General features: G+C 52.0%; 6 non-coding genes across 6 annotated transcripts; 4 read left to right on the top strand and 2 right to left on the bottom strand.

The window, feature by feature from the left end:
* Window positions 1-573: 573 nt before the first annotated feature.
* TRNAG-GCC (transfer RNA glycine (anticodon GCC)) lies at window positions 574-644 on the top strand. The gene has a single exon. It is a non-coding gene; the product is annotated as a tRNA-Gly (tRNA).
* Window positions 645-1,185: 541 nt separating this feature from the next.
* TRNAN-GUU (transfer RNA asparagine (anticodon GUU)) lies at window positions 1,186-1,259 on the bottom strand. Its single transcript has one exon. It is a non-coding gene; the product is annotated as a tRNA-Asn (tRNA).
* A 3,950-nt stretch (window positions 1,260-5,209) lies between these two features.
* TRNAG-GCC (transfer RNA glycine (anticodon GCC)) lies at window positions 5,210-5,280 on the top strand. Its single transcript has one exon. It is a non-coding gene; the product is annotated as a tRNA-Gly (tRNA).
* Window positions 5,281-14,730: 9,450 nt separating this feature from the next.
* Window positions 14,731-14,801, top strand: TRNAG-GCC (transfer RNA glycine (anticodon GCC)). The gene has a single exon. It is a non-coding gene; the product is annotated as a tRNA-Gly (tRNA).
* Window positions 14,802-17,119: 2,318 nt separating this feature from the next.
* TRNAW-CCA (transfer RNA tryptophan (anticodon CCA)) lies at window positions 17,120-17,191 on the bottom strand. The gene has a single exon. It is a non-coding gene; the product is annotated as a tRNA-Trp (tRNA).
* A 4,554-nt stretch (window positions 17,192-21,745) lies between these two features.
* Window positions 21,746-21,816, top strand: TRNAG-GCC (transfer RNA glycine (anticodon GCC)). Its single transcript has one exon. It is a non-coding gene; the product is annotated as a tRNA-Gly (tRNA).
* Window positions 21,817-23,232: the final 1,416 nt, after the last annotated feature.

Below are 23,232 nucleotides of genomic sequence, written 5' to 3'. Positions count from 1 at the left end.
ATGGCCTAGTCTAAGATGCCTGTGCAATAGGCCTGGCCCTAGGCTTCCGGGGCTCTTCCTCGGCAGAGGCCCCAGTGGTATGAGCCCGACCAGGGCTGTGCCCGACCAGGGCTGTAGGGTGCGTTGGGAGCGCGTTAGGGACGCGAAAGAGGGCGCAGGGCGCAGAACTCTGCCCGTTTCTCCCCAGGATTTTGGGGAGGACAGGGAATCTGGCCAGGTCAGTGACTAGGCTTTCCCAGAAGGAAAGTCCAGTGACAGTGGCATGTTGTGAAACACAAGATTGCTGGTGGTCTGGAGGGTGCTTTCTGTCAGCCACTTCTCCCGGGAGCAGCCAGAGAGCAGGCTGATGTCGTGCTCTGTCAAGCACAACACTGACCCCAAACCACTGTCCTTAGCAAAAGCAGAAACATTCATAGTTTCAGTCTCCTGCATCTGATTCCTGCCATCAGCATGTGAACGTTTGGCAGTCCAAGGCTTGCCATGCAAACTTTGTTCATAGGTGTCCCATGCGAATGCATGGGCCTCATCACTACTGTCTACGGCAGGGCTCTCTGCTCAGCCTATGTAAGTGAAGCATTGGTGGTTCAGTGGTAGAATTCTCGCCTGCCACGCGGGAGGCCCGGGTTCGATTCCCGGCCAATGCAAAGCGCCCTTCTCTTGGCTTTGCTTTAGAAGTCAGAGATATAGACTTGGTGGGGAAAAAAATGTCAAAGAGTGACCCCGACGTGATTTGAACACGCAACCTTCTGATCTGGAGTCAGCCGCGCTACCGTTGATCCACGAGGTCCCTGTGCATGCAGTTCTCAGCCCCGGATCAAGAAATGCTTCTGTGCCTTTTATTGGCCCTCAGTACGCCTGTGGTTAAAGTAGAAGGCTGTGTGGCCCGTTTCCAGTCCTATTGGTGGAAATGACTAGAGGTGAAGAGATGAGAGAAGATAGAAATGTTGAGATAGAGCATGTCACGCAGGCAAAGCGAGAGCTCTAAGAGCAAAGCCAGACAGCTGTGTTTTAATTCAGGACTTGATGTCCCGTTTCCAGTCCTATTGGTGGAAATGACTAGAGGTGAAGAGATGAGAGAAGATAGAAATGTTGAGATAGAGCATGTCACGCAGGCAAAGCGAGAGCTCTAAGAGCAAAGCCAGACAGCTGTGTTTTAATTCAGGACTTGATGTAGGCAAAAGCATACGTCCCTGGGTGGGCTTGAACCACCAACCTTTCGGTTAACAGCCGAACGCGCTAACCGATTGCGCCACAGAGACCAACCACCGCAGTGAGCGTGTTGGGACTCAATATATGTTTTTATCTTTGTGCTCCTGCCTGCAGCTCTAAGGTCCTGGCATAAGACAGGTAGGCTTAGACTCCATTGTGACATGTCTTACTTCTCTTAGAAGAAGGTTCTGAGTTGCCAGGCAGCTTATCTTCTGCCGGGCACACTTTCCTTTGCAGGCTTTCAGGTTGTGAATCCAGCACTGCTTAGGTGTCCATGTCAGACATGAGCAGCTCATTGAGCCCCATTGTGTATTTTTTGTGGAGATACAACTCTCAGACTAGAGGGAGCAGGCGGGAAGTGGGTGAGACTCACACAGGGTGGGTGGGGCAGTTAAAGGATGTTATCTAATAGTGTAATCGAGGAGTAGGGTTTTTTGTGCTCTACACTTTAACCAGCGATTCTTTCTAAAAGGAAATCCCAGGGCAGTACCCGCAATGAGTGGCATCCCCACACCCGAGGTTGCATTGTGGTAGCTGTTCCCTGAGCCCATAGCCCCTGTCCCCATGTCGCCCTTTCTCCTCGTGTAACTCACCCCAGGTTCGGTGGCTCTGATACTTGCTGCTTCTGCTGCGCGATCATCCCCATGATCTGGGCCTTTGTACGAAATGTCATGTAAGATGACTTTATTCAGCACGGCGTTTGTCATTTGCTTGGTTGTCCTGTCACTGTTGGATGTTTTCTTGTGCAGACTACTGTCTAATGGTGGGAAGGCCACGAGACACGTGACTTTTCTCTTTCCTTGTTAGCATAGTTTCCTGCCACTGTCTTGGTGTGCTGCCAGCCTGTGAGACACGTGTCTTGCCCATCTCAGCTCCACTGTGGCATGTTAGATATGTCTTTGAGCAGAGTCCCGGTCCCAGAGTTGCTGCCTTCTCTGCACTCTGGCTTGTAAGACTGCAGGCAAAGGCCCTCCCTGGCCCCTCAGCCAGATAGATACATTTACCTGCAGGGCTCAGCTTTGGTGAAAGATATTGGCGAGAGAGAGGAAAGGGGACGGCCCGTGGTGCACCCCCTATTTTGCATAGAACCACAGCCTCCTGGGAGGGCAGAGACATGAGGGTTCTCAGGGAAAGCCCTCCCAGGAGTGTTGAAGGGCAGGACGTGAAACACAGCAATCCCGGAATGGCCTGGTCTAAGATGCCTGTGCAATAGGCCTGGCCCTAGGCTTCCGGGGCTCTTCCTCGGCAGAGGCCCCAGTGGTATGAGCCCGACCAGGGCTGTGCCCGACCAGGGCTGTAGGGCGCGTTGGGAGCGCGTTAGGGACGCGAAAGAGGGCGCAGGGCGCAGAACTCTGCCCGTTTCTCCCCAGGATGTTGGGGAGGACAGGGAATCTGGCCAGGTCAGTGACTACGCTTTCCCAGAAGGAAAGTCCAGTGACAGTGGCATGTTGTGAAACACAAGATTGCTGGTGGTCTGGAGGGTGCTTTCTGTCAGCCACTTCTCCCGGGAGCAGCCAGAGAGCAGGCTGATGTCGTGTTCTGTCAAGCACAACACTGGCCCCAAACCACTGTCCTTAGCAAAAGCAGAAACATTCATAGTTTCAGTCTCCTGCATCTGATTCCTGCCATCAGCATGTGAACGTTTGGCAGTCCAAGGCTTGCCATGCAAACTTTGTTCATAGGTGTCCCATGCGAATGCATGGGCCTCATCACTACTGTCTACGGCAGGGCTCTCTGCTCAGCCTATGTAAGTGAAGCATTGATGGTTCAGTGGTAGAATTCTCGCCTGCCATGCGGGAGGCCCGGGTTCGATTCCCGGCCAATGCAAAGCGCCCTTCTTTTGGCTTTGCTTTAGAAGTCAGAGATATAGACTTGGTGGGGAAAAAAATGTCAAAGAGTGACCCCGACGTGATTTGAACACGCAACCTTCTGATCTGGAGTCAGACGCTCTACCGTTGCGCCACGAGGTCCCTGTGCATGCAGTTCTCAGCCCCGGATCAAGAAATGCTTCTGTGCCTTTTATTGGCCCTCAGTACGCCTGTGGTTAAAGTAGAAGGCTTGGTGTCCCGTTTCCAGTCCTATTGGTGGAAATGACTAGAGGTGAAGAGATGAGAGAAGATAGAAATGTTGAGATAGAGCATGTCACGCAGGCAAAGCGAGAGCTCTAAGAGCAAAGCCAGACAGCTGTGTTTTAATTCAGGACTTGATGTAGGCAAAAGCATACGTCCCTGGGTGGGCTTGAACCACCAACCTTTCGGTTAACAGCCGAACACGCTAACCGATTGCACCACAGAGACCAACCACCGCAGTGAGTGTGTTGGGACTCAATATATGTTTTTACCTTTGTGCTCCTGCCTGCAGCTCTAAGGTCCTGGCATAAGACAGGTAGGCTTAGACTCCATTGTGACATGTCTTACTTCTCTTAGAAGAAGGTTCTGAGTTGCCAGGCAGCTTATCTTCTGCCGGGCACACTTTCCTTTGCAGGCTTTCAGGTTGTGAATCCAGCACTGCTTAGGTGTCCATGTCAGACATGAGCAGCTCATTGAGCCCCACTGTGTGTTTTTTGTGGAGATACAACTCTCAGACTAGAGGGAGCAGGCGGGAAGTGGGTGAGACTCACACAGGGTGGGTGGGGCAGTTAAAGGATGTTATCTAATAGTGTAATCGAGGAGTTGTTTTTTTTGTGCACTACACTTTAACCAGCGATTCTTTCTAAAAGGAAATCCCAGGGCAGTACCCGCAATGAGTGGCATCCCCACACCCGAGGTTGCATTGTGGTAGCTGTTCCCTAAGCCCATAGCCCCTGTCCCCATGTCGCCCTTTCTCCTCGTGTAACTCACCCCAGGTTCGGTGGCTCTGATACTTGCTGCTTCTGCTGCGCGATCATCCCCATGATCTGGGCCTTTGTACGAAATGTCATGTAAGATGACTTTATTCAGCACGGCGTTTGTCATTTGCTTGGTTGTCCTGTCACTGTTGGATGTTTTCTTGCGCAGACTACTGTCTAGTGGGAAGGCCACGAGACACGTGACTTTTCTCTTTCCTTGTTAGCATAGTTTCCTGCCACTGTCTTGGTGTGCTGCCAGCCTGTGAGACACGTGTCTTGCCCATCTCAGCTCCACTGTGGCATGTTAGATATGTCTTTGAGCAGAGTCCCGGTCCCAGAGCTGCTGCCTTCTCTGCACTCTGGCTTATAAGACTGCAGGCAAAGGCCCTCCCTGGCCCCTCAGCCAGATAGATACATTTACCTGCAGGGCTCAGCTTTGGTGAAAGATATTGGCGAGAGAGAGGAAAGGGGACGGCCCGTGGTGCACCCCCTATTTTGCATAGAACCACAGCCTCCTGGGAGGGCAGAGACATGAGGGTTCTCAGGGAAAGCCCTCCCAGGAGTGTTGAAGGGCAGGACGTGAAACACAGCAATCCCGGAATGGCCTGGTCTAAGATGCCTGTGCAATAGGCCTGGCCCTAGGCTTCCGGGGCTCTTCCTCGGCAGAGGCCCCAGTGGTATGAGCCCGACCAGGGCTGTGCCCGACCAGGGCTGTAGGGCGCGTTGGGAGCGCGTTAGGGACGCGAAAGAGGGCGCAGGGCGCAGAACTCTGCCCGTTTCTCCCCAGGATTTTGGGGAGGACAGGGAATCTGGCCAGGTCAGTGACTAGGCTTTCCCAGAAGGAAAGTCCAGTGACAGTGGCATGTTGTGAAACACAAGATTGCTGGTGGTCTGGAGGGTGCTTTCTGTCAGCCACTTCTCCCGGGAGCAGCCAGAGAGCAGGCTGATGTCGTGCTCTGTCAAGCACAACACTGGCCCCAAACCACTGTCCTTAGCAAAAGCAGAAACATTCATAGTTTCAGTCTCCTGCATCTGATTCCTGCCATCAGCATGTGAACGTTTGGCAGTCCAAGGCTTGCCATGCAAACTTTGTTCATAGGTGTCCCATGCGAATGCATGGGCCTCATCACTACTGTCTACGGCAGGGCTCTCTGCTCAGCCTATGTAAGTGAAGCATTGGTGGTTCAGTGGTAGAATTCTCGCCTGCCACGCGGGAGGCCCGGGTTCGATTCCCGGCCAATGCAAAGCGCCCTTCTTTTGGCTTTGCTTTAGAAGTCAGAGATATAGACTTGGTGGGGAAAAAAATGTCAAAGAGTGACCCCGACGTGATTTGAACACGCAAACTTCTGATCTGGAGTCAGACGCGCTACCGTTGCGCCACGAGGTCCCTGTGCATGCAGTTCTCAGCCCCGGATCAAGAAATGCTTCTGTGCCTTTTATTGGCCCTCAGTACGCCTGTGGTTAAAGTAGAAGGCTTGGTGTCCCGTTTCCAGTCCTATTGGTGGAAATGACTAGAGGTGAAGAGATGAGAGAAGATAGAAATGTTGAGATAGAGCATGTCACGCAGGCAAAGCGAGAGCTCTAAGAGCAAAGCCAGACAGCTGTGTTTTAATTCAGGACTTGATGTCCCGTTTCCAGTCCTATTGGTGGAAATGACTAGAGGTGAAGAGATGAGAGAAGATAGAAATGTTGAGATAGAGCATGTCACGCAGGCAAAGCGAGAGCTCTAAGAGCAAAGCCAGACAGCTGTGTTTTAATTCAGGACTTGATGTAGGCAAAAGCATACGTCCCTGGGTGGGCTTGAACCACCAGCCTTTCAGTTAACAGCCGAACGTGCTAACCGATTGCGCCACAGAGACCAACCACCGCAGTGAGTGTGTTGGGACTCAATATATGTTTTTACCTTTGTGCTCCTGCCTGCAGCTCTAAGGTCCTGGCATAAGACAGGTAGGCTTAGACTCCATTGTGACATGTCTTACTTCTCTTAGAAGAAGGTTCTGAGTTGCCAGGCAGCTTATCTTCTGCCGGGCACACTTTCCTTTGCAGGCTTTCAGGTTGTGAATCCAGCACTGCTTAGGTGTCCATGTCAGACATGAGCAGCTCATTGAGCCCCATTGTGTGTTTTTTGTGGAGATACAACTCTCAGACTAGAGGGAGCAGGCGGGAAGTGGGTGAGACTCACACAGGGTGGGTGGGGCAGTTAAAGGATGTTATCTAATAGTGTAATCGAGGAGTAGGTTTTTTTGTGCTCTACACTTTAACCAGCGATTCTTTCTAAAAGGAAATCCCAGGGCAGTACCCGCAATGAGTGGCATCCCCACACCCGAGGTTGCATTGTGGTAGCTGTTCCCTGAGCCCATAGCCCCTGTCCCCATGTCGCCCTTTCTCCTCGTGTAACTCACCCCAGGTTCGGTGGCTCTGATACTTGCTGCTTCTGCTGCGCGATCATCCCCATGATCTGGGCCTTTGTACGAAATGTCATGTAAGATGACTTTATTCAGCACGGCGTTTGTCATTTGCTTGGTTGTCCTGTCACTGTTGGATGTTTTCTTGCGCAGACTACTGTCTAATGGTGGGAAGGCCACGAGACACGTGACTTTTCTCTTTCCTTGTTAGCATAGTTTCCTGCCACTGTCTTGGTGTGCTGCCAGCCTGTGAGACACGTGTCTTGCCCATCTCAGCTCCACTGTGGCATGTTAGATATGCCTTTGAGCAGAGTCCCGGTCCCAGAGTTGCTGCCTTCTCTGCACTCTGGCTTGTAAGACTGCAGGCAAAGGCCCTCCCTGGCCCCTCAGCCAGATAGATACATTTACCTGCAGGGCTCAGCTTTGGTGAAAGATATTGGCGAGAGAGAGGAAAGGGGACGGCCCGTGGTGCACCCCCTATTTTGCATAGAACCACAGCCTCCTGGGAGGGCAGAGACATGAGGTTTCTCAGGGAAAGCCCTCCCAGGAGTGTTGAAGGGCAGGACGTGAAACACAGCAATCCCGGAATGGCCTGGTCTAAGATGCCTGTGCAATAGGCCTGGCCCTAGGCTTCCGGGGCTCTTCCTCGGCAGAGGCCCCAGTGGTATGAGCCCGACCAGGGCTGTAGGGCGCGTTGGGAGCGCGTTAGGGACGCGAAAGAGGGCGCAGGGCGCAGAACTCTGCCCGTTTCTCCCCAGGATTTTGGGGAGGACAGGGAATCTGGCCAGGTCAGTGACTAGGCTGTCCCAGAAGGAAAGTCCAGTGACAGTGGCATGTTGTGAAACACAAGATTGCTGGTGGTCTGGAGGGTGCTTTCTGTCAGCCACTTCTCCCGGGAGCAGCCAGAGAGCAGGCTGATGTTGTGCTCTGTCAAGCACAACACTGGCCCCAAACCACTGTCCTTAGCAAAAGCAGAAACATTCATAGTTTCAGTCTCCTGCATCTGATTCCTGCCATCAGCATGTGAACGTTTGGCAGTCCAAGGCTTGCCATGCAAACTTTGTTCATAGGTGTCCAATGCGAATGCATGGGCCTCATCACTACTGTCTACGGCAGGGCTCTCTGCTCAGCCTATGTAAGTGAAGCATTGGTGGTTCAGTGGTAGAATTCTCGCCTGCCACGCGGGAGGCCCGGGTTCGATTCCTGGCCAATGCAAAGCGCCCTTCTTTTGGCTTTGCTTTAGAAGTCAGAGATATAGACTTGGTGGGGAAAAAAATGTCAAAGAGTGACCCCGACGTGATTTGAACACACAACCTTCTGATCTGGAGTCAGACGCGCTACCGTTGCGACACGAGGTCCCTGTGCATGCAGTTCTCAGCCCCGGATCAAGAAATGCTTCTGTGCCTTTTATTGGCCCTCAGTACGCCTGTGGTTAAAGTAGAAGGCTTGGTGTCCCGTTTCCAGTCCTATTGGTGGAAATGACTAGAGGTGAAGAGATGAGAGAAGATAGAAATGTTGAGATAGAGCATGTCACGCAGGCAAAGCGAGAGCTCTAAGAGCAAAGCCAGACAGCTGTGTTTTAATTCAGGACTTGATGTCCCGTTTCCAGTCCTATTGGTGGAAATGACTAGAGGTGAAGAGATGAGAGAAGATAGAAATGTTGAGATAGAGCATGTCACGCAGGCAAAGCGAGAGCTCTAAGAGCAAAGCCAGACAGCTGTGTTTTAATTCAGGACTTGATGTAGGCAAAAGCATACGTCCCTGGGTGGGCTTGAACCACCAACCTTTCGGTTAACAGCTGAACACGCTAACCGATTGCGCCACAGAGACCAACCACCGCAGTGAGCGTGCTGGGACTCAATATATGTTTTTACCTTTGTGCTCCTGCCTGCAGCTCTAAGGTCCTGGCATAAGACAGGTAGGCTTAGACTCCATTGTGACATGTCTTACTTCTCTTAGAAGAAGGTTCTGAGTTGCCAGGCAGCTTATCTTCTGCCGGGCACACTTTCCTTTGCAGGCTTTCAGGTTGTGAATCCAGCACTGCTTAGGTGTCCATGTCAGACATGAGCAGCTCATTGAGCCCCACTGTGTGTTTTTTGTGGAGATACAACTCTCAGACTAGAGGGAGCAGGCGGGAAGTGGGTGAGACTCACACAGGGTGGGTGGGGCAGTTAAAGGATGTTATCTAATAGTGTAATCGAGGAGTTGTTTTTTTTTGTGCACTACACTTTAACCAGCGATTCTCTCTAAAAGGAAATCCCAGGGCAGTACCCGCAATGAGTGGCATCCCCACACCCGAGGTTGCATTGTGGTAGCTGTTCCCTAAGCCCATAGCCCCTGTCCCCATGTCGCCCTTTCTCCTCGTGTAACTCACCCCAGGTTCGGTGGCTCTGATACTTGCTGCTTCTGCTGCGCGATCATCCCCATGATCTGGGCCTTTGTACGAAATGTCATGTAAGATGACTTTATTCAGCACGGCGTTTGTCATTTGCTTGGTTGTCCTGTCACTGTTGGATGTTTTCTTGCGCAGACTACTGTCTAATGGTGGGAAGGCCACGAGACACGTGACTTTTCTCTTTCCTTGTTAGCATAGTTTCCTGCCACTGTCTTGGTGTGCTGCCAGCCTGTGAGACACGTGTCTTGCCCATCTCAGCTCCACTGTGGCATGTTAGATATGTCTTTGAGCAGAGTCCCGGTCCCAGAGCTGCTGCCTTCTCTGCACTCTGGCTTATAAGACTGCAGGCAAAGGCCCTCCCTGGCCCCTCAGCCAGATAGATACATTTACCTGCAGGGCTCAGCTTTGGTGAAAGATATTGGCGAGAGAGAGGAAAGGGGACGGCCCGTGGTGCACCCCCTATTTTGCATAGAACCACAGCCTCCTGGGAGGGCAGAGACATGAGGGTTCTCAAGGAAAGCCCTCCCAGGAGTGTTGAAGGGCAGGACGTGAAACACAGCAATCCCGGAATGGCCTGGTCTAAGATGCCTGTGCAATAGGCCTGGCCCTAGGCTTCCGGGGCTCTTCCTCGGCAGAGGCCCCAGTGGTATGAGCCCGACCAGGGCTGTGCCCGACCAGGGCTGTAGGGCGCGTTGGGAGCGCGTTAGGGACGCGAAAGAGGGCGCAGGGCGCAGAACTCTGTCCGTTTCTCCCCAGGATTTTGGGGAGGACAGGGAATCTGGCCAGGTCAGTGACTAGGCTTTCCCAGAAGGAAAGTCCAGTGACAGTGGCATGTTGTGAAACACAAGATTGCTGGTGGTCTGGAGGGTGCTTTCTGTCAGCCACTTCTCCCGGGAGCAGCCAGAGAGCAGGCTGATGTCGTGCTCTGTCAAGCACAACACTGGCCCCAAACCACTGTCCTTAGCAAAAGCAGAAACATTCATAGTTTCAGTCTCCTGCATCTGATTCCTGCCATCAGCATGTGAACGTTTGGCAGTCCAAGGCTTGCCATGCAAACTTTGTTCATAGGTGTCCCATGCGAATGCATGGGCCTCATCACTACTGTCTACGGCAGGGCTCTCTGCTCAGCCTATGTAAGTGAAGCATTGGTGGTTCAGTGGTAGAATTCTCGCCTGCCACGCGGGAGGCCCGTGTTCGATTCCCGGCCAATGAAAAGCGCCCTTCTTTTGGCTTTACTTTAGAAGTCAGAGATATAGACTTGGTGGGGAAAAAAATGTCAAAGAGTGACCCCGACGTGATTTGAACACGCAACCTTCTGATCTGGAGTCAGACGCGCTACCGTTGCTCCACGAGGTCCCTATGCATGCAGTTCTCAGCCCCGGATCAAGAAATGCTTCTGTGCCTTTTATTGGCCCTCAGTACGCCTGTGGTTAAAGTAGAAGGCTTGGTGTCCCGTTTCCAGTCCTATTGGTGGAAATGACTAGAGGTGAAGAGATGAGAGAAGATAGAAATGTTGAGATAGAGCATGTCACGCAGGCAAAGCGAGAGCTCTAAGAGCAAAGCCAGACAGCTGTGTTTTAATTCAGGACTTGATGTCCCGTTTCCAGTCCTATTGGTGGAAATGACTAGAGGTGAAGAGATGAGAGAAGATAGAAATGTTGAGATAGAGCATGTCACGCAGGCAAAGCGAGAGCTCTAAGAGCAAAGCCAGACAGCTGTGTTTTAATTCAGGACTTGATGTAGGCAAAAGCATACGTCCCTGGGTGGGCTTGAACCACCAACTTTTCGGTTAACAGCCTAACACGCTAACCGATTGCGCCACAGAGACCAACCACCACAGTGAGCGTGTTGGGACTCAATATATGTTTTTACCTTTGTGCTCCTGCCTGCAGCTCTAAGGTCCTGGCATAAGACAGGTAGGCTTAGACTCCATTGTGACATATCTTACTTCTCTTAGAAGAAGGTTCTGAGTTGCCAGGCAGCTTATCTTCTGCCGGGCACACTTTCCTTTGCAGGCTTTCAGGTTGTGAATCCAGCACTGCTTAGGTGTCCATGTCAGACATGAGCAGCTCATTGAGCCCCACTGTGTGTTTTTTGTGGAGATACAACTCTCAGACTAGAGGGAGCAGGCGGGAAGTGGGTGAGACTCACACAGGGTGGGTGGGGCAGTTAAAGGATGTTATCTAATAGTGTAATCGAGGAGTTGGTTTTTTTGTGCACTACACTTTAACCAGCGATTCTTTCTAAAAGGAAATCCCAGGGCAGTACCCGCAATGAGTGGCATCCCCACACCCGAGGTTGCATTGTGGTAGCTGTTCCCTGAGCCCATAGCCCCTGTCCCCATGTCGCCCTTTCTCCTCGTGTAACTCACCCCAGGTTCGGTGGCTCTGATACTTGCTGCTTCTGCTGCGCGATCATCCCCATGATCTGGGCCTTTGTACGAAATGTCATGTAAGATGACTTTATTCAGCACGGCGTTTGTCATTTGCTTGGTTGTCCTGTCACTGTTGGATGTTTTCTTGCGCAGACTACTGTCTAATGGTGGGAAGGCCACGAGACACGTGACTTTTCTCTTTCCTTGTTAGCATAGTTTCCTGCCACTGTCTTGGTGTGCTGCCAGCCTGTGAGACACGTGTCTTGCCCATCTCAGCTCCACTGTGGCATGTTAGATATGTCTTTGAGCAGAGTCCCGGTCCCAGAGCTGCTGCCTTCTCTGCACTCTGGCTTGTAAGACTGCAGGCAAAGGCCCTCCCTGGCCCCTCAGCCAGATAGATACATTTACCTGCAGGGCTCAGCTTTGGTGAAAGATATTGGCGAGAGAGAGGAAAGGGGACGGCCCGTGGTGCACCCCATATTTTGCATAGAACCACAGCCTCCTGGGAGGGCAGAGACATGAGGGTTCTCAGGGAAAGCCCTCCCAGGAGTGTTGAAGGGCAGGACGTGAAACACAGCAATCCCGGAATGGCCTGGTCTAAGATGCCTGTGCAATAGGCCTGGCCCTAGGCTTCCGGTGCTCTTCCTCGGCAGAGGCCCCAGTGGTATGAGCCCGACCAGGGCTGTAGGGCGCGTTGGGAGCGCGTTAGGGACGCGAAAGAGGGCGCAGGGCGCAGAACTCTGCCCGTTTCTCCCCAGGATTTTGGGGAGGACAGGGAATCTGGCCAGGTCAGTGACTAGGCTTTCCCAGAAGGAAAGTCCAGTGACAGTGGCATGTTGTGAAACACAAGATTGCTGGTGGTCTGGAGGGTGCTTTCTGTCAGCCACTTCTCCCGGGAGCAGCCAGAGAGCAGGCTGATGTTGTGCTCTGTCAAGCACAACACTGGCCCCAAACCACTGTCCTTAGCAAAAGCAGAAACATTCATAGTTTCAGTCTCCTGCATCTGATTCCTGCCATCAGCATGTGAACGTTTGGCAGTCCAAGGCTTGCCATGCAAACTTTGTTCATAGGTGTCCCATGCGAATGCATGGGCCTCGTCACTACTGTCTACGGCAGGGCTCTCTGCTCAGCCTATGTAAGTGAAGCATTGGTGGTTCAGTGGTATAATTCTCGCCTGCCACGCGGGAGGCCCGGGTTCGATTCCCGGCCAATGCAAAGCGCCCTTCTTTTGGCTTTGCTTTAGAAGTCAGAGATATAGACTTGGTGGGGAAAAAAATGTCAAAGTGTGACCCCGACGTGATTTGAACACACAACCTTCTGATCTGGAGTCAGACGCGCTACCATTGCGCCACGAGGTCCCTGTGCATGCAGTTCTCAGCCCCGGATCAAGAAATGCTTCTGTGCCTTTTATTGGCCCTCAGTACGCCTGTGGTTAAAGTAGAAGGCTTGGTGTCCCGTTTCCAGTCCTATTGGTGGAAATGACTAGAGGTGAAGAGATGAGAGAAGATAGAAATGTTGAGATAGAGCATGTCACGCAGGCAAAGCGAGAGCTCTAAGAGCAAAGCCAGACAGCTGTGTTTTAATTCAGGACTTGATGTCCCGTTTCCAGTCCTATTGGTGGAAATGACTAGAGGTGAAGAGATGAGAGAAGATAGAAATGTTGAGATAGAGCATGTCACGCAGGGAAAGCGAGAGCTCTAAGAGCAAAGCCAGACAGCTGTGTTTTAATTCAGGACTTGATGTAGGCAAAAGCATACGTCCCTGGGTGGGCTTAAACCACCAACCTTTCGGTTAACAGCCGAACGCGCTAACCGATTGCGCCACAGAGACCAACCACCGCAGTGAGCGTGTTGGGACTCAATATATGTTTTTACCTTTGTGCTCCTGCCTACAGCTCTAAGGTCCTGGCATAAGACAGGTAGGCTTAGACTCCATTGTGACATGTCTTACTTCTCTTAGAAGAAGGTTCTGAGTTGCCAGGCAGCTTATCTTCTGCCGGGCACACTTTCCTTTGCAGGCTTTCAGGTTGTGAATCCAGCACTGCTTACGTGTCCATGTCAGACATGAGCAGCTCATTGAGCCCCACTGTGTGTTTTTTGTGGAGATACAACTCTCAGACTAGAGGGAGCAGGCGGGAAGTGGGTGAGACTCACACAGGGTGGGTGGGGCAGTTAAAGGATGTTATCTAATAGTGTAATCGAGGAGTTGGGTTTTTTGTGCTCTACACTTTAACCAGCGATTCTTTCTAAAAGGAAATCCCAGGGCAGTACCCGCAATGAGTGGCATCCCCACACCCGAGGTTGCATTGTGGTAGCTGTTCCCTGAGCCCATAGCCCCTGTCCCCATGTCGCCCTTTCTCCTCGTGTAACTCACCCCAGGTTCGGTGGCTCTGATACTTGCTGCTTCTGCTGCGCGATCATCCCCATGATCTGGGCCTTTGTACGAAATGTCATGTAAGATGACTTTATTCAGCACGGCGTTTGTCATTTGCTTGGTTGTCCTGTCACTGTTGGATGTTTTCTTGCGCAGACTACTGTCTAATGGTGGGAAGGCCACGAGACACGTGACTTTTCTCTTTCCTTGTTAGCATAGTTTCCTGCCACTGTCTTGGTGTGCTGCCAGCCTGTGAGACACGTGTCTTGCCCATCTCAGCTCCACTGTGGCATGTTAGATATGTCTTTGAGCAGAGTCCCGGTCCCAGAGCTGCTGCCTTCTCTGCACTCTGGCTTGTAAGACTGCAGGCAAAGGCCCTCCCTGGCCCCTCAGCCAGATAGATACATTTACCTGCAGGGCTCAGCTTTGGTGAAAGATATTGGCGAGAGAGAGGAAAGGGGACGGCCCGTGGTGCACCCCATATTTTGCATAGAACCACAGCCTCCTGGGAGGGCAGAGACATGAGGGTTCTCAGGGAAAGCCCTCCCAGGAGTGTTGAAGGGCAGGACGTGAAACACAGCAATCCCGGAATGGCCTGGTCTAAGATGCCTGTGCAATAGGCCTGGCCCTAGGCTTCCGGGGCTCTTCCTCGGCAGAGGCCCCAGTGGTATGAGCCCGACCAGGGCTGTAGGGCGCGTTGGGAGCGCGTTAGGGACGCGAAAGAGGGCGCAGGGCGCAGAACTCTGCCCGTTTCTCCCCAGGATTTTGGGGAGGACAGGGAATCTGGCCAGGTCAGTGACTAGGCTTTCCCAGAAGGAAAGTCCAGTGACAGTGGCATGTTGTGAAACACAAGATTGCTGGTGGTCTGGAGGGTGCTTTCTGTCAGCCACTTCTCCCGGGAGCAGCCAGAGAGCAGGCTGATGTCGTGCTCTGTCAAGCACAACACTGACCCCAAACCACTGTCCTTAGCAAAAGCAGAAACATTCATAGTTTCAGTCTCCTGCATCTGATTCCTGCCATCAGCATGTGAACGTTTGGCAGTCCAAGGCTTGCCATGCAAACTTTGTTCATAGGTGTCCCATGCGAATGCATGGGCCTCATCACTACTGTCTACGGCAGGGCTCTCTGCTCAGCCTATGTAAGTGAAGCATTGGTGGTTCAGTGGTAGAATTCTCGCCTGCCACGCGGGAGGCCCGGGTTCGATTCCCGGCCAATGCAAAGCGCCCTTCTCTTGGCTTTGCTTTAGAAGTCAGAGATATAGACTTGGTGGGGAAAAAAATGTCAAAGAGTGACCCCGACGTGATTTGAACACGCAACCTTCTGATCTGGAGTCAGCCGCGCTACCGTTGAGCCACGAGGTCCCTGTGCATGCAGTTCTCAGCCCCGGATCAAGAAATGCTTCTGTGCCTTTTATTGGCCCTCAGTACGCCTGTGGTTAAAGTAGAAGGCTGTGTGGCCCGTTTCCAGTCCTATTGGTGGAAATGACTAGAGGTGAAGAGATGAGAGAAGATAGAAATGTTGAGATAGAGCATGTCACGCAGGCAAAGCGAGAGCTCTAAGAGCAAAGCCAGACAGCTGTGTTTTAATTCAGGACTTGATGTAGGCAAAAGCATACGTCCCTGGGTGGGCTTGAACCACCAGCTTTTCAGTTAACAGCCGAACGTGCTAACCGATTGCGCCACAGAGACCAACCACCGCAGTGAGTGTGTTGGGACTCAATATATGTTTTTACCTTTGTGCTCCTGCCTGCAGCTCTAAGGTCCTGGCATAAGACAGGTAGGCTTAGACTCCATTGTGACATGTCTTACTTCTCTTAGAAGAAGGTTCTGAGTTGCCAGGCAGCTTATCTTCTGCCGGGCACACTTTCCTTTGCAGGCTTTCAGGTTGTGAATCCAGCACTGCTTAGGTGTCCATGTCAGACATGAGCAGCTCATTGAGCCCCATTGTGTGTTTTTTGTGGAGATACAACTCTCAGACTAGAGGGAGCAGGCGGGAAGTGGGTGAGACTCACACAGGGTGGGTGGGGCAGTTAAAGGATGTTATCTAATAGTGTAATCGAGGAGTAGGTTTTTTTGTGCTCTACACTTTAACCAGCGATTCTTTCTAAAAGGAAATCCCAGGGCAGTACCCGCAATGAGTGGCATCCCCACACCCGAGGTTGCATTGTGGTAGCTGTTCCCTGAGCCCATAGCCCCTGTCCCCATGTCGCCCTTTCTCCTCGTGTAACTCACCCCAGGTTCGGTGGCTCTGATACTTGCTGCTTCTGCTGCGCGATCATCCCCATGATCTGGGCCTTTGTACGAAATGTCATGTAAGATGACTTTATTCAGCACGGCGTTTGTCATTTGCTTGGTTGTCCTGTCACTGTTGGATGTTTTCTTTCGCAGACTACTGTCTAATGGTGGGAAGGCCACGAGACACGTGACTTTTCTCTTTCCTTGTTAGCATAGTTTCCTGCCACTGTCTTGGTGTGCTGCCAGCCTGTGAGACACGTGTCTTGCCCATCTCAGCTCCACTGTGGCATGTTAGATATGCCTTTGAGCAGAGTCCCGGTCCCAGAGTTGCTGCCTTCTCTGCACTCTGGCTTATAAGACTGCAGGCAAAGGCCCTCCTTGGCCCCTCAGCCAGATAGATACATTTACCTGCAGGGCTCAGCTTTGGTGAAAGATATTGGCGAGAGAGAGGAAAGGGGACGGCCCGTGGTGCACCCCCTATTTTGCATAGAACCACAGCCTCCTGGGAGGGCAGAGACATGAGGGTTCTCAGGGAAAGCCCTCCCAGGAGTGTTGAAGGGCAGGACGTGAAACACAGCAATCCCGGAATGGCCTGGTCTAAGATGCCTGTGCAATAGGCCTGGCCCTAGGCTTCCGGGGCTCTTCCTCGGCAGAGGCCCCAGTGGTATGAGCCCGACCAGGGCTGTGCCCGACCAGGGCTGTAGGGCGCGTTGGGAGCGCGTTAGGGACGCGAAAGAGGGCGCAGGGCGCAGAACTCTGCCCGTTTCTCCCCAGGATTTTGGGGAGGACAGGGAATCTGGCCAGGTCAGTGACTAGGCTTTCCCAGAAGGAAAGTCCAGTGACAGTGGCATGTTGTGAAACACAAGATTGCTGGTGGTCTGGAGGGTGCTTTCTGTCAGCCACTTCTCCCGGGAGCAGCCAGAGAGCAGGCTGATGTCGTGCTCTGTCAAGCACAACACTGGCCCCAAACCACTGTCCTTAGCAAAAGCAGAAACATTCATAGTTTCAGTCTCCTGCATCTGATTCCTGCCATCAGCATGTGAACGTTTGGCAGTCCAAGGCTTGCCATGCAAACTTTGTTCATAGGTGTCCCATGCGAATGCATGGGCCTCATCACTACTGTCTACGGCAGGGCTCTCTGCTCAGGCTATGTAAGAGAAGCATTGGTGGTTCAGTGGTAGAATTCTCGCCGGCCACGCGGGCGGCCCGGGTTCGATTCCCGGCCAATGCAAAGCGCCCTTCTTTTGGCTTTGCTTTAGAAGTCAGAGATATAGACTTGGTGGGGAAAAAAATGTCAAAGAGTGACCCCGACGTGATTTGAACACGCAACCTTCTGATCTGGAGTCAGACGCGCTACCGTTGCGCCACGAGGTCCCTGTGCATGCAGTTCTCAGCCCCGGATCAAGAAATGCTTCTGTGCCTTTTATTGGCCCTCAGTACGCCTGTGGTTAAAGTAGAAGGCTTGGTGTCCCGTTTCCAGTCCTATTGGTGGAAATGACTAGAGGTGAAGAGATGAGAGAAGATAGAAATGTTGAGATAGAGCATGTCACGCAGGCAAAGCGAGAGCTCTAAGAGCAAAGCCAGACAGCTGTGTTTTAATTCAGGACTTGATGTCCCGTTTCCAGTCCTATTGGTGGAAATGACTAGAGGTGAAGAGATGAGAGAAGATAGAAATGTTGAGATAGAGCATGTCACGCAGGCAAAGCGAGAGCTCTAAGAGCAAAGCCAGACAGCTGTGTTTTAATTCAGGACTTGATGTAGGCAAAAGCATACGTCCCTGGGTGGGCTTGAACCACCAACTTTTCGGTTAACAGCCGAACACGCTAACCGATAGCGCCACAGAGACCAACCACCACAGTGAGCGTGTTGGGACTCAATATATGTTTTTACCTTTGTGCTCCTGCCTGCAGCTCTAAGGTCCTGGCATAAGACAGGTAGGCTTAGACTCCATTGTGACATATCTTACTTCTCTTAGAAGAAGGTTCTGAGTTGCCAGGCAGCTTATCTTCTGCCGGGCACACTTTCCTTTGCAGGCTTTCAGGTTGTGAATCCAGCACTGCTTAGGTGTCCATGTCAGACATGAGCAGCTCATTGAGCCCCACTGTGTGTTTTTTGTGGAGATACAACTCTCAGACTAGAGGGAGCAGGCGGGAAGTGGGTGAGACTCACACAGGGTGGGTGGGGCAGTTAAAGGATGTTATCTAATAGTGTAATCGAGGAGTTGGTTTTTTTGTGCACTACACTTTAACCAACGATTCTTTCTAAAAGGAAATCCGAGGGCAGTACCCGCAATGAGTGGCATCCCCACACCCGAGGTTGCATTGTGGTAGCTGTTCCCTGAGCCCATAGCCCCTGTCCCCATGTCGCCCTTTCTCCTCGTGTAACTCACCCCAGGTTCGGTGGCTCTGATACTTGCTGCTTCTGCTGCGCGATCATCCCCATGATCTGGGCCTTTGTACGAAATGTCATGTAAGATGACTTTATTCAGCACGGCGTTTGTCATTTGCTTGGTTGTCCTGTCACTGTTGGATGTTTTCTTGCGCAGACTACTGTCTAATGGTGGGAAGGCCACGAGACACGTGACTTTTCTCTTTCCTTGTTAGCATAGTTTCCTGCCACTGTCTTGGTGTGCTGCCAGCCTGTGAGACACGTGTCTTGCCCATCTCAGCTCCACTGTGGCATGTTAGATATGTCTTTGAGCAGAGTCCCGGTCCCAGAGCTGCTGCCTTCTCTGCACTCTGGCTTGTAAGACTGCAGGCAAAGGCCCTCCCTGGCCCCTCAGCCAGATAGATACATTTACCTGCAGGGCTCAGCTTTGGTGAAAGATATTGGCGAGAGAGAGGAAAGGGGACGGCCCGTGGTGCACCCCATATTTTGCATAGAACCACAGCCTCCTGGGAGGGCAGAGACATGAGGGTTCTCAGGGAAAGCCCTCCCAGGAGTGTTGAAGGGCAGGACGTGAAACACAGCAATCCCGGAATGGCCTGGTCTAAGATGCCTGTGCAATAGGCCTGGCCCTAGGCTTCCGGGGCTCTTCCTCGGCAGAGGCCCCAGTGGTATGAGCCCGACCAGGGCTGTAGGGCGCGTTGGGAGCGCGTTAGGGACGCGAAAGAGGGCGCAGGGCGCAGAACTCTGCCCGTTTCTCCCCAGGATTTTGGGGAGGACAGGGAATCTGGCCAGGTCAGTGACTAGGCTTTCCCAGAAGGAAAGTCCAGTGACAGTGGCATGTTGTGAAACACAAGATTGCTGGTGGTCTGGAGGGTGCTTTCTGTCAGCCACTTCTCCCGGGAGCAGCCAGAGAGCAGGCTGATGTCGTGCTCTGTCAAGCACAACACTGGCCCCAAACCACTGTCCTTAGCAAAAGCAGAAACATTCATAGTTTCAGTCTCCTGCATCTGATTCCTGCCATCAGCATGTGAACGTTTGGCAGTCCAAGGCTTGCCATGCAAACTTTGTTCATAGGTGTCCCATGCGAATGCATGGGCCTCGTCACTACTGTCTACGGCAGGGCTCTCTGCTCAGCCTATGTAAGTGAAGCATTGGTGGTTCAGTGGTATAATTCTCGCCTGCCACGCGGGAGGCCCGGGTTCGATTCCCGGCCAATGCAAAGCGCCCTTCTTTTGGCTTTGCTTTAGAAGTCAGAGATATAGACTTGGTGGGGAAAAAAATGTCAAAGTGTGACCCCGACGTGATTTGAACACACAACCTTCTGATCTGGAGTCAGACGCGCTACCATTGCGCCACGAGGTCCCTGTGCATGCAGTTCTCAGCCCCGGATCAAGAAATGCTTCTGTGCCTTTTATTGGCCCTCAGTACGCCTGTGGTTAAAGTAGAAGGCTTGGTGTCCCGTTTCCAGTCCTATTGGTGGAAATGACTAGAGGTGAAGAGATGAGAGAAGATAGAAATGTTGAGATAGAGCATGTCACGCAGGCAAAGCGAGAGCTCTAAGAGCAAAGCCAGACAGCTGTGTTTTAATTCAGGACTTGATGTCCCGTTTCCAGTCCTATTGGTGGAAATGACTAGAGGTGAAGAGATGAGAGAAGATAGAAATGTTGAGATAGAGCATGTCACGCAGGCAAAGCGAGAGCTCTAAGAGCAAAGCCAGACAGCTGTGTTTTAATTCAGGACTTGATGTAGGCAAAAGCATACGTCCCTGGGTGGGCTTGAGCCACCAACCTTTCAGTTAACAGCCAAACGCGCTAACTGATTGCGCCACAGAGACCAACCACCGCAGTGAGCGTGTTGGGACTCAATATATGTTTTTACCTATGTGCTCCTGCCTGCAGCTCTAAGGTCCTGGCATAAGACAGGTAGGCTTAGACTCCATTGTGACATGTCTTACTTCTCTTAGAAGAAGGTTCTGAGTTGCCAGGCAGCTTATCTTCTGCCGGGCACACTTTCCTTTGCAGGCTTTCAGGTTGTGAATCCAGCACTGCTTAGGTGTCCATGTCAGACATGAGCAGCTCATTGAGCCCCATTGTGTGTTTTTTGTGGAGATACAACTCTCAGACTAGAGGGAGCAGGCGGGAAGTAGGTGAGACTCACACAGGGTGGGTGGGGCAGTTAAAGGATGTTATCTAATAGTGTAATCGAGGAGTTGGGTTTTTTGTGCTCTACACTTTAACCAGCGATTCTTTCTAAAAGGAAATCCCAGGGCAGTACCCGCAATGAGTGGCATCCCCACACCCGAGGTTGCATTGTGGTAGCTGTTCCCTGAGCCCATAGCCCCTATCCCCATGTCGCCCTTTCTCCTCGTGTAACTCACCCCAGGTTCGGTGGCTCTGATACTTGCTGCTTCTGCTGCGCGATCATCCCCATGATCTGGGCCTTTGTACGAAATGTCATGTAAGATGACTTTATTCAGCACGGCGTTTGTCATTTGCTTGGTTGTCCTGTCACTGTTGGATGTTTTCTTGCGCAGACTACTGTCTAATGGTGGGAAGGCCACGAGACACGTGACTTTTCTCTTTCCTTGTTAGCATAGTTTCCTGCCACTGTCTTGGTGTGCTGCCAGCCTGTGAGACACGTGTCTTGCCCATCTCAGATCCACTGTGGCATGTTAGATATGTCTTTGAGCAGAGTCCCGGTCCCAGAGCTGCTGCCTTCTCTGCACTCTGGCTTATAAGACTGCAGGCAAAGGCCCTCCCTGGCCCCTCAGCCAGATAGATACATTTACCTGCAGGGCTCAGCTTTGGTGAAAGATATTGGCGAGAGAGAGGAAAGGGGACGGCCCGTGGTGCACCCCCTATTTTGCATAGAACCATAGCCTCCTGGGAGGGCAGAGACATGAGGGTTCTCAGGGAAAGCCCTCCCAGGAGTGTTGAAGGGCAGGACGTGAAACACAGCAAACCCGGAATGGCCTGGTCTAAGATGCCTGTGGAATAGGCCTGGCCCTAGGCTTCCGGGGCACTTCCTCGGCAGAGGCCCCAGTGGTATGAGCCCGACCAGGGCTGTGCCCGACCAGGGCTGTAGGGCGCGTTGGGAGCGCGTTAGGGACGTGAAAGAGGGCGCAGGGCGCAGAACTCTGCCCGTTTCTCCCCAGGATTTTGGGGAGGACAGGGAATCTGGCCAGGTCAGTGACTAGGCTTTCCCAGAAGGAAAGTCCAGTGACAGTGGCATGTTGTGAAACACAAGATTGCTGGTGGTCTGGAGGGTGCTTTCTGTCAGCCACTTCTCCCGGGAGCAGCCAGAGAGCAGGCTGATGTCGTGCTCTGTCAAGCACAACACTGGCCCCAAACCACTGTCCTTAGCAAAAGCAGAAACATTCATAGTTTCAGTCTCCTGCATCTGATTCCTGCCATCAGCATGTGAACGTTTGGCAGTCCAAGGCTTGCCATGCAAACTTTGTTCATAGGTGTCCCATGCGAATGCATGGGCCTCGTCACTACTGTCTAAGGCAGGGCTCTCTGCTCAGGCTATGTAAGTGAAGCATTGGTGGTTCAGTGGTAGAATTCTCGCCTGCCACGCGGGAGGCCCGGGTTCGATTCCCGGCCAATGCAAAGCGCCCTTCTTTTGGCTTTGCTTTAGAAGTCAGAGATATAGACTTGGTGGGGAAAAAAATGTCAAAGAGTGACCCCAACGTGATTTGAACACACAACCTTCTGATCTGGAGTCAGACGCGCTACCGTTGCGCCACGAGGTCCCTGTGCATGCAGTTCTCAGCCCCGGATCAAGAAATGCTTCTGTGCCTTTTATTGGCCCTCAGTACGCCTGTGGTTAAAGTAGAAGGCTTGGTGTCCCGTTTCCAGTCCTATTGGTGGAAATGACTAGAGGTGAAGAGATGAGAGAAGATAGAAATGTTGAGATAGAGCATGTCACGCAGGCAAAGCGAGAGCTCTAAGAGCAAAGCCAGACAGCTGTGTTTTAATTCAGGACTTGATGTCCCGTTTCCAGTCCTATTGGTGGAAATGACTAGAGGTGAAGAGATGAGAGAAGATAGAAATGTTGAGATAGAGCATGTCACGCAGGCAAAGTGAGAGCTCTAAGAGCAAAGCCAGACAGCTGTGTTTTAATTCAGGACTTGATGTAGGCAAAAGCATACGTCCCTGGGTGGGCTTGAACCATCAACTTTTCGGTTAACAGCCAAACACGCTAACCGATTGCGCCACAGAGACCAACCACCCCAGTGAGCGTGTTGGGACTCAATATATGTTTTTACCTTTGTGCTCCTGCCTACAGCTCTAAGGTCCTGGCATAAGACAGGTAGGCTTAGACTCCATTGTGACATGTCTTACTTCTCTTAGAAGAAGGTTCTGAGTTGCCAGGCAGCTTATCTTCTGCCGGGCACACTTTCCTTTGCAGGCTTTCAGGTTGTGAATCCAGCACTGCTTAGGTGTCCATGTCAGACATGAGCAGCTCATTGAGCCCCACTGTGTGTTTTTTGTGGAGATACAACTCTCAGACTAGAGGGAGCAGGCGGGAAGTGGGTGAGACTCACACAGGGTGGGTGGGGCAGTTAAAGGATGTTATCTAATAGTGTAATCGAGGAGTTGGGTTTTTTGTGCACTACACTTTAACCAGCGATTCTTTCTAAAAGGAAATCCCAGGGCAGTACCCGCAATGAGTGGCATCCCCACACCCGAGGTTGCATTGTGGTAGCTGTTCCCTGAGCCCATAGCCCCTGTCCCCATGTCGCCCTTTCTCCTCGTGTAACTCACCCCAGGTTCGGTGGCTCTGATACTTGCTGCTTCTGCTGCGCGATCATCCCCATGATCTGGGCCTTTGTACGAAATGTCATGTAAGATGACTTTATTCAGCACGGCGTTTGTCATTTGCTTGGTTGTCCTGTCACTGTTGGATGTTTTCTTGCGCAGACTACTGTCTAATGGTGGGAAGGCCACGAGACACGTGACTTTTCTCTTTCCTTGTTAGCATAGTTTCCTGCCACTGTCTTGGTGTGCTGCCAGCCTGTGAGA

This window comes from Pleurodeles waltl, unplaced genomic scaffold (genome assembly GCF_031143425.1).
Source record: "Pleurodeles waltl isolate 20211129_DDA unplaced genomic scaffold, aPleWal1.hap1.20221129 scaffold_214, whole genome shotgun sequence".
In the NCBI taxonomy this organism is placed as follows: Eukaryota; Metazoa; Chordata; class Amphibia; order Caudata; family Salamandridae; genus Pleurodeles; species Pleurodeles waltl.
This window is presented reverse-complemented; position numbering and strand designations above follow the sequence as displayed.